The 15,627-nt window shown below is 38.4% G+C and overlaps 1 pseudogene; it reads right to left on the bottom strand.

The window, feature by feature from the left end:
- Window positions 1–771: 771 nt before the first annotated feature.
- Window positions 772–14,960, bottom strand: LOC149173250 (uncharacterized; annotated as a pseudogene).
- Window positions 14,961–15,627: the final 667 nt, after the last annotated feature.

The raw sequence follows: 15,627 nt of genomic DNA, 5'->3' as shown, positions 1-15,627 counted from the left end.
CCCCCAACACAAATATCATGAATCACCCTCAAGTCACTCAGCTGGCGCCTCGATCTTGCTATGGAGACCACCTAGCTTGACCTGTAATACCGCAGCTTCAACAATGCTTTGTGCTGCGACCTGCTGCACTTCTTCTACCAATTTCTCTGTTGTTGGGCCTTCTACTCCTAGGCACATTGTCCTCTATGTCTGCTGCAATGCCTTTAGCTTTTCCTGAAACGATAGAGTAAGCTGGTAGGCTTCCTCTATCCATGACTGTAATATGGCCTTTAGAAGGGCCTCTTTCCTCTGTAATTCTTCCGTCTGTGCTTGCAGCTGCTTGCTTTCCTGTAAATTTGCGAGGCGTTGCATTGGCGCCAAAGTGCGCGCAGTCGCTCAGATTTCATCATACTAGTGTTGTGTCTCTGTGACATCTATGTTCAGCTTCTGTAGGTTCGGGTCCTCCTGCAAGTTTGTTCATAATTCCATGGCATGGTCAAACAACATTACGCAGTCTGTGACTGCGGTATCCAATGTGTTCATATTTTCCTTGATCGCTGCTCTGCGTTGCTCCTGAACCTCTGGCGGAGTTGTTGGCTGCAACTTCAACTACGACTTAGATATATTCATTTGGAAATCAAAAGTAACCTTACCAACTTCATCCTTTGATGCATGTACTGCATCAACCAATTTCCTTACTTTTGCTGAAGCTTCAACATCCTCTGGGATGTTCAATTCAGGAATTGTCTTGCAAGCCTTCTTTATCGCTATCTCCAGGATCTGATGTTGTGTCTACATCTCCTCCTTTGCCTTCAATGCCTGCACTTTCTTTGCGAACATTTGTTCGTTGTTGACCTTAAACTCACTTATGACTGTGAGGGTGCACTGCTTAATAGGCTTTAGATTCGGTTTCAATGTGATCTTCATAACACCTAAATCTCCAACAATTCCTTTCAAATATGAAAACTTCATTGGGAATAAATCCTGGTACTCACGCAGTAGCTCAGCTACCTTATCAACTATATCTTCATCCCAGTAGTCTCCTATCTTCGCGAACTTAGGTTCTTCTTTAGATCCAATGTTTACTTGTCAAGTTTTCAATGGCTCTGATATATCCAGGTTCGCCACCTTCAGTCCTTCGACTTCGTGCTGTCCTTTTGTTTCTGGAATGGTAATATTTCGTGGATCATCCTCTTCTTTTTTAGCAGTGACATTATAACATTCCTGCGAATGGCACAGCTATGTACTCCAATCTGGTTGAGTCCATTCTGTTGGTTCCTTTGGTGTTCTGAATATAGCGGCTTTTATCTCCTATAGTGCCTCATCTATGCTTTCAAACCCATCCGCAATGCTAAAGGTCAATAGAAAAATCTCCCTTAAAATGTCCCATTCATCCATGCCATGGCGAAGCTCCATCTCCAGATACCAGTTCATTGGGATGGTTTCTAATGTATGATAGAAAATATGCACCCATTCTGGTTGTGCTTTTGTTCCCCATAACTTAGTCCATCATGCTAAATGATCGCGCGGATCATCCTTCCCGATGTATTTTTTTGTCATTGTAGTATTAGCATATCCAAATATTAACTTCATCATTCTCTTGTATTCTTTCCATCTAGCAAAGTTCTCCTTGTGCATACCCCACCAACGGGCGGGCGTAGCGTACAACGCCAATTCCAGTGCTTGGAATCGATGCTCTTCTGGTACTTCCCTTTCAAATTCATCCAAAAATAACTCCACATCAATCAAACCATCATAATGCAGAATATTTCTTACCTTAGTTGAGACACACCTCAACGATTTGGTCAGTATATTGCAACAAAGCGTAGATACTTCATGTAACCAATTTTGCCAATGTTCAAGCTCTTCATCTGAATTTGAGGTGCAGGAGCTATCCCTATCCCACACAATTCATCCATTGGCTGTGGGATTGACCCAATATTCATCTTGCACTGTTATCTTGTATATCTGATCTAGATCATCGTCACTTTCTACATAATCACGGACAGGTTCGGTATAACGCGCTCCTTCTATAGGATCTAGTGGCACTACAACCCTGAGCGACTTCCTCTCAAACGTCATCTTCTGCTTCTTCAAGTTGATTACCCCGTTCATATCAATAGCCCAGTCAATTCCTAGCAGCGCGGGGTATGGGTTACTATCATCCACTATTTCAATGACCTCAAAGTCAGCCAATGCACTCGCACCTTCGATGTCCACCATTACACCATATAAGCGCCCCATTGGAATAATATTTTGCTGATTTTCCATGCACAATTGAATAGGGGACCACTGCAGCACATGTCTCCCCATCCTTTCCCATGTCTTCTTAGGCAGCACATTCACATTAGACACTAGATCCAAGATGACCTGGTCCATTTCGTATTCTCCTATCTGCGCGGTTAGCCTCATCTCACACCCCATGCGCATTTTATTCTTACCAATATTTCTTATAGTGCATTGTTCAGCTGGAGTCTTTTCTTTATTATCGCACTTGTCTATTAGCTCTTGCAACCCATCTACTACTTTCTGGTCGCACAGTAACTTCATACAAGTCTTCAAGAAAGTAGCTAGTATTGAAGGATCTACTTCTTGTGTCACACTAGTCTCTGGTGTTTTCTCATGACTTCCTGAGGTGGAGGCCTCAGTGAAGTTCTTCTTTGCTTCCATGAAGGTCTCCTTAGCTCGATTGAGATCAAAATCTACTTCCTTCTTAGCAGCCTTGTGCACCCATCTGTCTTCCTCAGGCTGCTTACCTTTATCTACACTAGTTGTCATACCACTTCTCAACACGATATTTATGCTTTGATCTTCTTCGCGGGGCTCAGACCTCATCATCTGGATGTTCTGCGTAGGCTGCTGGGGCTGCACCTTCTTTTCTTACAACTTTTCCATAAGGACCGAACATTCCTCTATGACATGGTCAAACTGTCAACAATACTGACATGAGGGATGCATGGGGTTTGAACAATCTCACACGAAGTGCCCTACTTCGCCACAATTATAGTAGATTACCTTCCCACGCCCTCGTCCTAGTACAACACCTCTTCCTCATCCTCGACCTTGGAATCCTCCATGCATTGCTCCTGCACCTAGATCTTGAGGCCGGTTCTCTACCTGCATTCTGTAGGTAGGGGTTCTATCCATCATCAGCTCATAACTCCTACAGTGGTGTTCATCGTGTCCTACGTACTTACAAAAATTTCAAAACAACTGCTGAGGGGTATGTACAAATTTCTGTAGTAAATGGCAGCTATCAGTAGCATGCTATCTTGTAACCTGACAGATAGTGTACCACAGCGTAGCTCCTGTGATCGTCCCAATGTTATTTCCTGGTTTCAGGGGAACAAGCCCTCCCCCTATAATGTAGTTCTTATAGACTGGGAAATGATCCTTATCATGTCCATGGCTCTTACATTTCAGACACCAGATCTCAGCGCGCACCTCTGGCTGAGCTTCCTTTCCTTTCTTCAGGCTCTGTAACTCTAAGTGCAGGCTTTCCAGCTGTGAATGAATCTGTTGCACTCCCAGGTTCGTATCCTAGATAGGCGAGGCATCCAACCTCATCGCAATCTCCAAGGCTTACACTTGCATTTCTATCTTCTGTTGTGACAGAGGTATTCTTAAATGTGGCAAGAGCGATGTTATAAACCAGTCATGATGCTGGGAATATGAGATTATCATATTAGCATGCCTGATTAGGCACTTCAACCTCTGATCAAAATCCCAAACTGTCTCATCTATATTCTGTTGGATTTCCTTAAATTCAATTAATGACTGTGCCTTTGACTTAGGTTTACTGAACTCCTTGTTCAAAGTTAGATAGGTATATGCCAATGTCGTGTTGGGGTTATCAATGCAATACTTGATATACCATGTTAAGGCACAATCATGTAAGGTTGTAACCAACAGTGCTTTCTTAATATTATCATCTGTAATATGTTGCGCTGTCCAAACAGCTCCTACGACAAACCAAAACTGTTATGGATCTTCGATCCTTGTTCCTTTAAAAATCAACATCTTCATCGCGTTTTCCATGTTGAATGGTATAAATGGAGGTAGAGTGGATGGATGAGGTATCCTCAGGATACCCTGCATAATCAGCTAAACTGCCCTTCATGGCGTATTCATAACTGTCCCTTCGTCGTCGCTTGAAGGGGGTTCAATGAGCGGACTATATTCTGGGTTGGATCCTCCATTTCTTCTAAAGAATCTCCCACTTCGCATAGCCCCAAACATCAAGGTAACTACATAACCCTCTTTTCACATAACAACATTTTAATCCAAGTCTTCAATGATTTCAAATACTTACCTCACGGTCCTTTAAAGATCCTTCGTTCTACTTTGCTATAGCTGATATTTCTATCGATTGTGAAATAAGTCACAAAACTTCCTAATGTGTGATCAATCTAGTGGTCCACAACCTGCACGATATTTCTTTTTGATGCTTCCATACGTCGCACCAATTTAGGAATCCACAATATAGGGCCTTCGAGCCTCCACGTCCCTTGACTATCAACCAATTTAGACAACCACTCATATAGTTCTTCAGGGAAGAAACAAAAGAATGCGTCAGTCTTGTTTGTGTACAAAAATATCTGCAACCACTGCTCCTTGGATAATTTAGGGCTCTTGTTCTCCTGAGTTGTGAATGCATGTGATTTTTGATCAATCCACTTATCAAGCTCTTTCTTCATAGGAAACCATTTATCACACATCTCTCAAATAGATCCCAATCTCAGAAATGGGACCATTTTTTGGATTAAGGGGGCCTGGCCCAGGTTTAGAGTTGTTGCACCAACCAACAAAACCCTAACTGTTGGCCCTTTCAGCAACAACCTGGATTGCATAGGTTGCAGTCTCACCTGAAGCAGTATTGGGGGATGCTAGAACCAGGTTTCTACATCCAGGGACATGTGATAAGTGGTTCTTAAGCTTTGATAGTTCAGATATGCCTTCGTGTAGATCGGTATCCTTCTAGGGCTCACTACTATAACTAGGGTAAACTGGCTTCTAGACCTTCGTGAGGGTCTACGATCAGCCTTTGCAGACCCTAAATAGACAAATTATCCACTTTCGTTCATTAATCAATAACCCTAGATCTGCCTTCGCGCAGATATATCCAATTCAGTAAAAAACATATCAGAATTAACCCTCAACTATATATAGCTTTCTTCAATACAATACCATGTCCGCAGACCACGGGTGAGTCTCAAAACCAACCTATTTACTTACCCAAACAAGGGGCTAAGACCCCTTTTACTCCCATCTACCTGCATGCTTCGCATCCACATTTCACGGATACTTTACATCTTTTACAAAGACTTATACAAAAATTGGGTTAACTGACCCTAAGGACCCTATCCCAACACACTCTCAAAGGAAGAGCAGAACATTGTTGTTCATGTCCAATCACTATTGCTTCCAATCTTGTGTCAATTGTGTCTTTATTTCTAAAACTTTGAGGAGATTTTCTCTTTGTTATGGAACCTTTACACCTTCTAAAAATGGAAGAGTAATGTTTAACTTATTAAGGTCATCAACAATGTTGTAACTCATTTTAGAAATATTTTTCCCTTTATTACTTTTTTGAAGGATCTATCTCAATTTTTTGGAATTTGCTTTAGGAGAACTATTTTGGGGGCCAAAAAATCCACCTTGAACTTTTTCCGATTATTGAGAAAATGGAAAATTTTCTTTAAATTTATTTGTTTGTTCTCTTGATTGAATCACATTCTCTCCTTTCATATTAACAAATTGTTTCTCTCCTAATATGAACTCTTTTTTTTAGCCCCAAGGGTTATCTTAATTGGTTGAGGCCAAATCATTAAAGCACCTTTGTTATTGAGAGGTCATGAGTTCAATTCTCTCGACACTCTCGAGGTCAGGCTCCGTGGTTGAGCCATCAAGAAATGATCCTTTTGGGTAGATCTTCTTGGTACAAATATTTCGTGGACATAGTGATCCAATGGATCAGTAAAGTGCTCAAAAATGAAAGTGTTAAAAAGTGCTCGAAATTGGTGCCAAAATGTAGAGCTTGTTGCTCTGAATCCAACACAGCTTGAATCTCTCAAAACTGACATCGTATGCTCAATATATCATATTCTGATCGTTTTCCTAAACAGGTAAAAAGTTTGCAGGTTGCTGACTGGACTGCTGAATCGGAAATCCATACAACTGAGTTACCAGGCTAACAGAGTGTACCATTGGGCCAATCAGGTGATGACAAGTGGCCTCGTATGGTTTGTACATATGGGAAAATTTGATTGGTTGTTGTTTTTGAAGTGGACTAATGGGAGAGTGCCACATGGCACCTCCAGGGTGCAGCAACATTTTGTTTGGCCGGTGAAAGGCCCAGGGGAGATCAAACCCCAACCTCAAGCCTACAAGTTCCAAACTCTACCATTTCTCCTGCAAATGGTTCTTATTAACCTATGTTCCAAACTTACGTATAAAGTTTATGTCGAATTCTGTTAAAATTGGCAACCAGGGAAAAACTTCATGTGGGTCATCTTATTCATGGCTGATAATATTTTTATTAGATTCCTCTCGTCGAGAGGTGTAAGATTGATATAAAGATCATCCGATTCCGATAAGTATTCATGGAGATATGAATTTAGTTTGATTATGGAATTATTATCAAGCCGACCTACAACTCATGTAGGCTCAGAAGCCCAACAGTCGCATCTATTCACCCACCAACGTTGTGTATAAATATAAGAGGACTTTTCCTCATTTGGACTCACTCATCTAATCACATCTCTCTCTCTCTACTGCACAGATATGAGTCTCTTCTCTACTGCGCTAAAATGGGTCTCTCTCTCTCACACATGTGAAGCCGGAAGCTGTTGAATTTGAAGCTGCAACTGCAGAAGTAAAGATTGACTTGCGTGGCCTAGAATATCTCCTCTTTGGAACTGCGCTGTAGGTTCATCTGAACCTCCTTTGAAAGCCGAAACTTTTGGTGGTGGAATGAAGTCAATCCGACGAACGGTTTGCAAGATATCAACTGCCCTAGTTTGAAGCCGGAAACTGTTGAAACTGAAGCTGCAACTGCAGAAGTAAAGATTGACTTGCGTGGCCTAGAAGATCTCCTCATCTGAACTGCGCTGTAGGTTCATCTGAACCTCCTCTGGAAGCCGAAAATTTTGGTGGTGGAATGAAGTCAATCCGACTGTCGGTTTGTGAGATATGGTCTGCCCTAGTTTGATAATGAAGCCGCTAATGCTGATGCTACTGATCTAGGGTTTGCTACTGCTGATATGAATCAGATTTATTGTACTATTTCTCTCTGCTGAATTATTGAAGATAAAAGAAGATTTGATCAAAGGGTTTCGCCACACATTATGGGGTTTGTCCCTGGCTAGCCGCCACATCTTGTGTCTCTTGTCTTGGCTTGTTTTCTGTCGATCGTTTAATGTTCTATCTGCACTTTACTTTATGTACATGTGATTGCTAATCGGTGGAATATAATAAGAAAAATAAGTAAACTGTTATAAGCATAGAACATACCATAACTTTACAAATTCCGTTGGGGGAAGGGGTCGAGGCTAAGCCCCTAGCCCCTGGTTAGCACATCCCATAGAACCACCATAGAGTAATGACCAAGGGGCTTAGGGCTTAGCCACGTCTCATGGTCATCGTCGCAACGTAGAACTGAGCGCAGGGTGTTTAACGAAGCCAATAGTTAAGGTTTGGTGTAAAGCCCCAACCCATAGCCATATGTCAATGCATTAGATTGTGGGTAGATTGGAATGGAGCCATGCGGAGAGGGGCGAAATCATAGGACTGGTCCCAGGTCCCATGGTACTCCGTGGAACCACTGACAAATGGATAAGGTGCTACATCGGTGGAGGTAGTTTGTTATCCCGACTCTCAGCCTCATCGAACAACGTGACCAAGAACCCAGGGCAGAAAGCGCGGAGTGGTCAGGGCAACAGTTAGCTTGGCCTCTGGTCACATGGGCCGATAAGACCAAGAGTGGGGCCGAAATTCAGGCGCAAATAATTATTGGGAAAACTAAATGTTCAACAAAATGCACCATTTGTGGCACAAATACCATCGACGCAAAGCAACATTGTCACTCCGCGGTCTCCAAAATGGCAAAAAATGTAGGATGGTTAGACATAATTGCTGATTTATAAATAAGATAGTAGCAAAAATTTCTGTGAGATAACTTTATAAGTTTTTAGCCAATTTGAGCCCAACAAGAGCCCAACTTGGGGTTTTTGGGTCGTCTGGAGCCATTGGAGACGTTATTTTTGCATTCTGAGCACTGTAAATCCTTGAAATCATAGATTTGAGCACTTAATGAAAGAGGCCCAACATTGGAAGTTGGACTAGGAGATGTAGCCCAAGAGGGGTGAACTTCTTTATCATTTTGGTGTCTTATGTTGTTGTGTATGGTATATTTGTCTCTTATTTTATGTTGCAAACTAAATTTAAAAGCCATTAATTTATTTACTTTTGTAGATTGATCCATTGTCTAAAAGACATAAAAATTTACTTGCAAAATTTCCATGAACCTTCAAGTTTGTAATACAGATCAGTTTGGTATCAGAGATCAAGGTTATTTTGAAGGTTTGGTTTTGTTTGCAAGTGTTTTCTGATGCTTACAAGGTTGAAGCTGAAAAGAGGAGTGCTTGAAGAGCCAAATCCTCAAGTGGGTTCAAGGAAGCCACACATACCTCAAGCTTCACGAATCATGGCACATGAAGAAGGACATGAGATGATGTCTGGGGATGAGAGAACTTTCAGAAAATCTTTCTTTGAAATGTCTAAAATGGTGAAAGTTCTATTTGAAGAGAGAAACACAAGGTTGAATGGAGAGATCTCAAATGCTCCAAAAGGTAATGGAGGAAATCGTGATAAACCACCACCTCTACCTCCACCTTCTCCTTCACATTCATCCCCATCTTCTTCTACTTCAACCCCTTCACATACTCCTCCAAGAACTCGAAAAGGACACGTTAAAATACTTTTGTTAAAGCTTGATGTCAAATTTGAATTGCCTATGTACAATGGGGAAGTAAATGCTGGGAAATTGGATAATTGGATTCATCATCTTGAAGCCTATTACATGATTCAACAAATTGATGATGGTTCCACTAAGATCCAACTTGCTTCTCTTCATTTGAAAAGTTCATCTCTCATATGGTGGGAGACAAAAACTCAAGAGGATTTAAAGAAAAGACAATTTCTTCTTGGAATGATTTCATAGTTGCATTAAGGATACAATTTTATCCATTAGCTTATATGCAGAAAGCAATAATGGACTGGAAAAACTTTATACAAGAAAAAGTTATGAGTGTTCAAAGTTATACCCAAGAGTTTAGAAGAAGAGATCTCATTTTGGGTGTAGATTTATCCTCTCAAGACACTCTCCTTAAATAAATAGGTGGTTTACATAGTTTTTGGATTTAAGACTTCTGTGGTTAATATATTCTAACTTTGTAACTGGAGAACCCATAGTAAAAACCATTTTTCTGTCAACGTTTCAAATCCCAACAGGGATCCATCATCAGGACTAAATTTCTTGAGTAAAATGATTTCACTCCATGTATCCCCTCCGCATAGGGAAATGATTTTGGATTTAAGACTTCTGTGGTTAATATCTTCTAACTTCGTAACTGGAGAACCCACAGTAAAAACCATTTTTCTGTCAAAATTTCAAATCCCAACAGGGATCCATCATCAGGACTAAATTTATCGAGTAAACTGATTTCACTCCATGTATCCCCTCCGCATATGGAAATGATTTTGGATTTAAGACTTTTGTGTTTAATATCTTCTAACTTAGAACTTAGAAGATATTAACCACAAAAGTCTTAAATCCAAAATCATTTCCCTATGCGGAGGGGATACATGGAGTGAAATCATTTTACTCGATAAATTTAGTCCTGATGATGGATCCCTGTTGGGATTTGAAACGTTGACAGAAAAATGGTTTTTACTGTGGGTTCTCCGGTTACAAAGTTAGAAGATATTAACCACAGAAGTCTTAAATCCAAAATCATTTCCCTATGTGGAGGGGATACATGGAGTGAAATCATTTTACTCGAGAAATTTAGTCCTGGTGATGGATCCCTTTTGGGATTTGAAACGTTGACAGAAAAATGGTTTTTACTGTGTGTTCTCCGGTTATGAAGTTAGAAGGCTTACATAGTTATTTGAGGCATACAATTCTTATGTTTAACACTACAAATCTAGATGAAGTTTGTGTATAGGAAACTCATCTAGAAGCAAGAGGGAAAAATGTTCCCTACGAGATTAGCAAAAATCCACTCAAGAGTGGAGACAAAGGAAAGGGCAAGTTCAAAGGCAAGGGTAAAAAGAATGTTGCAGTCAAGAAAGAGGGAGAAAAACTCACATGTAAACACTGTTCAAAATAAGGCCATGATGAAGACCATTGTTGGAAACTTCGCCTAGAGTTGAAACCCAAAAAGTTTAACAACAAGGGGAAACAAAAGACCGCTGCAACAACTCAACGTGATTTAGGATCTAATTTTGGAGATGAAACCAAAATTGCAGCCATGGGATTGAAAGTTAAGGATTCTATTGCAAGTACTAGTTCTTCTAACAAGCTTATTGAAACTAAAAATGAAAAAGAAAGAATTGAGCTTTTCCATATTAGGCTCATAACAAAACATAACAAAGTAGATACTATGTTTGATAGTGGATCCCAATCCAACCTTATTTTAGATGCCATTGTCAAGAAACTAAATTTGGAAACCATTCCTCATCCTAAACCTTATCATTTGGGTTGGGTGTGTGACAATGCACAACTGCAAGTGACATGAAAATTCATACTTAAATTCGGCATCACTACAAATTTTATTGATGAGGTAGAACTTGATGTAGTACCACTTGACATATGTGATATTATTTTGGGAAGCCCATACTTATATGATAGGATATCCATCTTTCATCACCATGAGAACAAGTACCATTTGTTTAAAGATGGGATTGAGTATATTGTTAGAGCACATCACAAGAAATTGAATTTGTCTCTTGTGAATTCTGGACAAATGAAGACGCTTGTTAATGCTAGTAATAATTTTGTATTGTTCATGATTAAACCCAAAGATGATACTAAAATGGAATCCTTCCAAGGATGTGATGCAAAAATTAAATCTAATTTGATTGAGGTTGTTAACACATATGATAAGATGTTTAAGACATAAAAATTTACTTGCAAATTTTCCATAAACCTTCAAGTTTGTAATATAATCATGTAGTGATCACTAATCCCTCGTGATCCATATCTATTAACTTCAAGGATGCATACATAATTGCATATAAAAGAAAATATTAATCAAGTAACTTAACACATGAAAAATAAGAAGAAATCATAAAGCAACCATGATATCAAAGGCACATAAACGATTTGATTATGGAGTTCATCCAATTTGGGTTACGTCTCTAGGCCCTGCTCAAAGTAGGGAGGCCTTCTTTCATTAAATGGAAGAAAAGAAATAAATTACAAGAAACTTTAAAAAAATGACCCTTATACCTCTATTGATGGTGTTGAACCCCCCAACATGTCAGGGGATCTCCCCAGTAAGAAGTCCCAACTAGACCTCAGATCGTTTGGAGTAGGAGTCCCAACTAGACCTTAGACCGTTTGGAGTAGGAGTCCCAACAATGGGTAGTAAAGCAATGCCTTGACTGCGATAGCACACAAAGGTAAGTGTGATATCTTTGTCGGAAGTAAGTAAGTGAACTTGAAGCGAGTTAAGTGAGATGCATGGGGGTTCTATCACGTGGAGGGGAAAAAGAAGTGTGTCCCTTAGAAGCCTATAATAGTACACGACCTGAAAGAAACACAAAAGATGAATGACATCACAAGATGGAAAGTGGAATAGTCCACAATCCAAAGTGACAGGTTAAACCAAACAAGACATCTGCAACGAGATTCATACAATTGCATACAAAATAGTTCATACACAAATGCATAAGTTAAATAACATACATTTCTAAAGTAACTAGAATAGTCAAACTACAATAACAACATATGCATGAAAATGTGTTGGCTCTGTTATATATATTAAGTAAAAGTTCCATCCATATATACACCATTCACAGCCACTAGCCCCAGTAGTGGAACATTACAGTCAACACCACCTACTCCTCCAAAGAGATGTACTCGCTCTGCACTGTGGAGAAGCCAAGGCTCGTCACAATACTCTCCAAGCCTTCTCTAAGCAATGCCTAGCCAAAATCTTGGCTCCCAAAAATCTTGTACTATGAGTTATGAGGTTCTATATATAATGAAGGGTGGGGTGACCCTTAACATTCCCCTTTGACTCTTGAACTATCCTCATGACTCCTCAGATTACATAGTGACTGTTATCACTCCAGGAAACTCTCCTAGGTTGTAGATCGGAGATGCCTGGTAACATATAATCTTCAATATTGTTCTCTGAACTATTGGAATAAATAGTGGTTTGGATCAAGCCAGACAACCATTTCAACTATGTTTTTACTCAAGACATGCATGAACACCCTCAACTTACAAGGCTTTAGACCACTAATGCTCAATAATTTGTAGATTCAATGAATGGATGGAGAATACTGACCATACCAGCAGATGCATACATAAACATAAATGAATGGCTAGCTACATGCAACAAAAGAGAATACTGACTATACTGACAAATGCATATATGACCACATATGAATGGCTAGCTACAGGCAGTAAAGAAGCTTGTAAATCTAATTTATCAACGCAGAGATAAGATGACAGTTATCTAGTATTAGACACAAAAGAAACATGAACAATCTGTTCAAGTGCAAGCTTAGAAAAGAAGAGAAAATGAACATTGAACATATAACAGCAAAAAAAGCTTGTATTACTAATGAATGAAGATGAGAAGCTTGAGCAGCAAAGTCTCATTAGTCTCCAGAAGTTGAACCCCTATTACCTCTTACTCTCAGCCATTTATAGCCTGTGTAGAGTTTTCTTCCAGGATTATCGCATCCATAATTCTTTGTATCAACATTTCGAGCCATCTACTGTGGCTCATCATCAGGATAGATCAGAAAGTGTGTAAGCTAGATCTCTGTAGAATGAATAAATGGAGGAGTGAGATGGTGATGGAGTGAGAAATATGGTAGCCCACTGTCTTAGATTAGGTTAATTTGTAATTATAAAACTATGTAATTCATATTTATTACAGTTAGTATTTTTATAATAATAGTTTAATTTTAATTAATTATCAAATTATCTTTAATCATTTATTTATTTATTTATTTTATTATTTACTTTTGGAATTAAGAATGTTTGTTTTTTAATGTGATATTAGTATTTAATCTAAGATTGTCGTTAATTAATGATTAACTATTTTATTATAATAAATGAATGATCTAGTTTTATTTTATTATTAATTTTTGGATTTAATTAAGAATGTTATTGAGATTCTTGTAAAATTAGTGTTTTATTATTGAATTAGTAGATTTTTATATAGTAATTTTAATATTAATTAATCTTAATTTTACTTTGTTTTATCATAACATGAAAGGAATATTAGGGTTTCTATAATTTTAATAATTTTCATTTAAATATGTTTGTATTAAATATTTAATTATGAATGTTATTTAGGATTTCTGGTAATGTTGGTATCAAGAGGATTAGTTAATTAATGATTAACAATTTTATTGTAATAATTAAGTGATGCTTATTTTTATTTATTTTATTTTATTTATTTATTTTTGGAATTAAGAATGTTTGTTTTTTATGTGAATGATTCTAGTTTTATTTTATTATTAATTTTTGGATCTTGTAATATTAGTGTTTTCTTATTGAATTAGTAGATTTTTATATAGTAATATATAAAAAAAAAAAAATTGGATTTTTTAATTAATTTTTAATTTTATATATGATTGTTTTAAGTTATATGTTGTGATTAATGGAGACTGAGGCGGGGAGAGAGAGATAAGCAGGTTGCTGATAGGTGTGAAGGGTTTACCGGAGAGAGGTTGGATCAGGAGGTTAAGGTAGGAATCCAGTTGTCACTTATTTTCCATCCTTCATCTCTGTTGAGGTTGTTCGGGTGTTTGCCTATTTCTATAGCTTCTCTAAATTTTCTATGGTGATAATGATCGATTTTGGCCACTACTTTGGAGTTTTCAATACAGACATGATGATTGGTTTTACATGAGTGTTCAGCTAGGGCTGAGGTTTTTGAGTGGTTATGTTTTATGTCAGCAACATGCTCTTGAATCCTAGTTTGGATAGATTGACCAGTTTCCCCTATGTAGGTTTTTCCGCATGAACAAGGAACCATGTAAACTCCTTTGTGGCATTTGGGATCAACCAGATCTTTGACTGATTTAAGGCACTTGCTAATGGTATTCATGGGTTTAAAGGTGGTTTTAATGTTGTTTTTCTTTAGAATATAGGCAATTTTGTCTGTAGTACCTAATATGTAGGGGAGGTGAACCTTACTCACTTGATCGTCTATAGGTTGTCTATTTTTGGGGTTCTCAGCATTCATAAAGGCTTTGATCACTTGGTGTTTATTGTATCCATTCTTTTTGAATACATTCATAAGATGGGTTTTCTCTTTCTCAAAGTGATCATGATCTAAAATACGTACAACTCTGGTTGCTAGAGTGTTGAGAACACCAATTTTCTGAGAAGGATGGTGGTGAGAGTTAGCATGTAGGTAATGTTCTGTGTGTGTTTTCTTACGATATACCTGGTGAGATATGGAACCATCCTAGTTTCTATTGATTAGGATGTCAAGAAATGGAAGGCTTCCATTTTCTTCTAGTTCCATGGTAAACTTGATGGAATTGGATTGATTGTTCAGGTGTTGCAAGAACATGTTTAATTTTTCTTTCCCATGGGGCCAAATAATGAAGGTGTCATCGACAAATCTTTTCCACAGTTTGGGTTTTAATGGGGAAGATTCAATGGCTCTGTTTTCAAAGTCCTCCATAAAGAGATTCGCAATGATGGGAGATAGAGGAGATCCCATGGCTACCCCACAGGTTTGTTCATAAATTTCATCTTTAAAGCCAAAGAAGGTTGATTTGAGACAAACCTCTATTAATTGGGCTGCGTCATAGGTTGTGATTTTACAAATTACTTTCATGGCTTCCTCTATGGGAATGTTAGTGTATAGAGCCTTAACATCAAAACTGACTAATAAGTCATTTGGTTCTAGGTTTAAGTGTTTGATCTCATTGATGAAGTGGGTGGAGTCTTTGACATAGGAACTTGCGTTGCCTACTAAAGGTTTAAGTTTCTTTGCTAGGTATTTAGCCAAATGGTATTTACAATGGGTCTTATGGGGATGCCTTCTTTGTGCATCTTTGAGGCTCCATAGATCCTAGGCGTGTAGGGGTTATTTTTTATTAGGTTTTTAATGTTATGTTCTCTAGTTGTTTTTATCAAATTTTGTACATTTCTAGAGATCTTTTTTTATGGGATTATTCTTTAATTTGATGTAGCAACCATTGTTTGCGAGGTGGTCTATCATTTTGACACTGTAATCTTTTATGTTCATAATGACTATTGCACCACCTTTATCAGCTTTTAGAACTACAACATTAGGGTTTTGGTTTAAGGTTTTGAGTGCTAGATATTCTTGTTTGGATATATTACTTTTGGGAGGGTTGGATTTTCTGAGAATGATAGAACAG

This window comes from Pinus tabuliformis, chromosome 4_2 (assembly GCF_031772625.1).
Source record: "Pinus tabuliformis cultivar Carrire ecotype Pingquan chromosome 4_2, CPIR1, whole genome shotgun sequence".
In the NCBI taxonomy this organism is placed as follows: domain Eukaryota; kingdom Viridiplantae; phylum Streptophyta; class Pinopsida; order Pinales; family Pinaceae; genus Pinus; species Pinus tabuliformis.
This window is presented reverse-complemented; position numbering and strand designations above follow the sequence as displayed.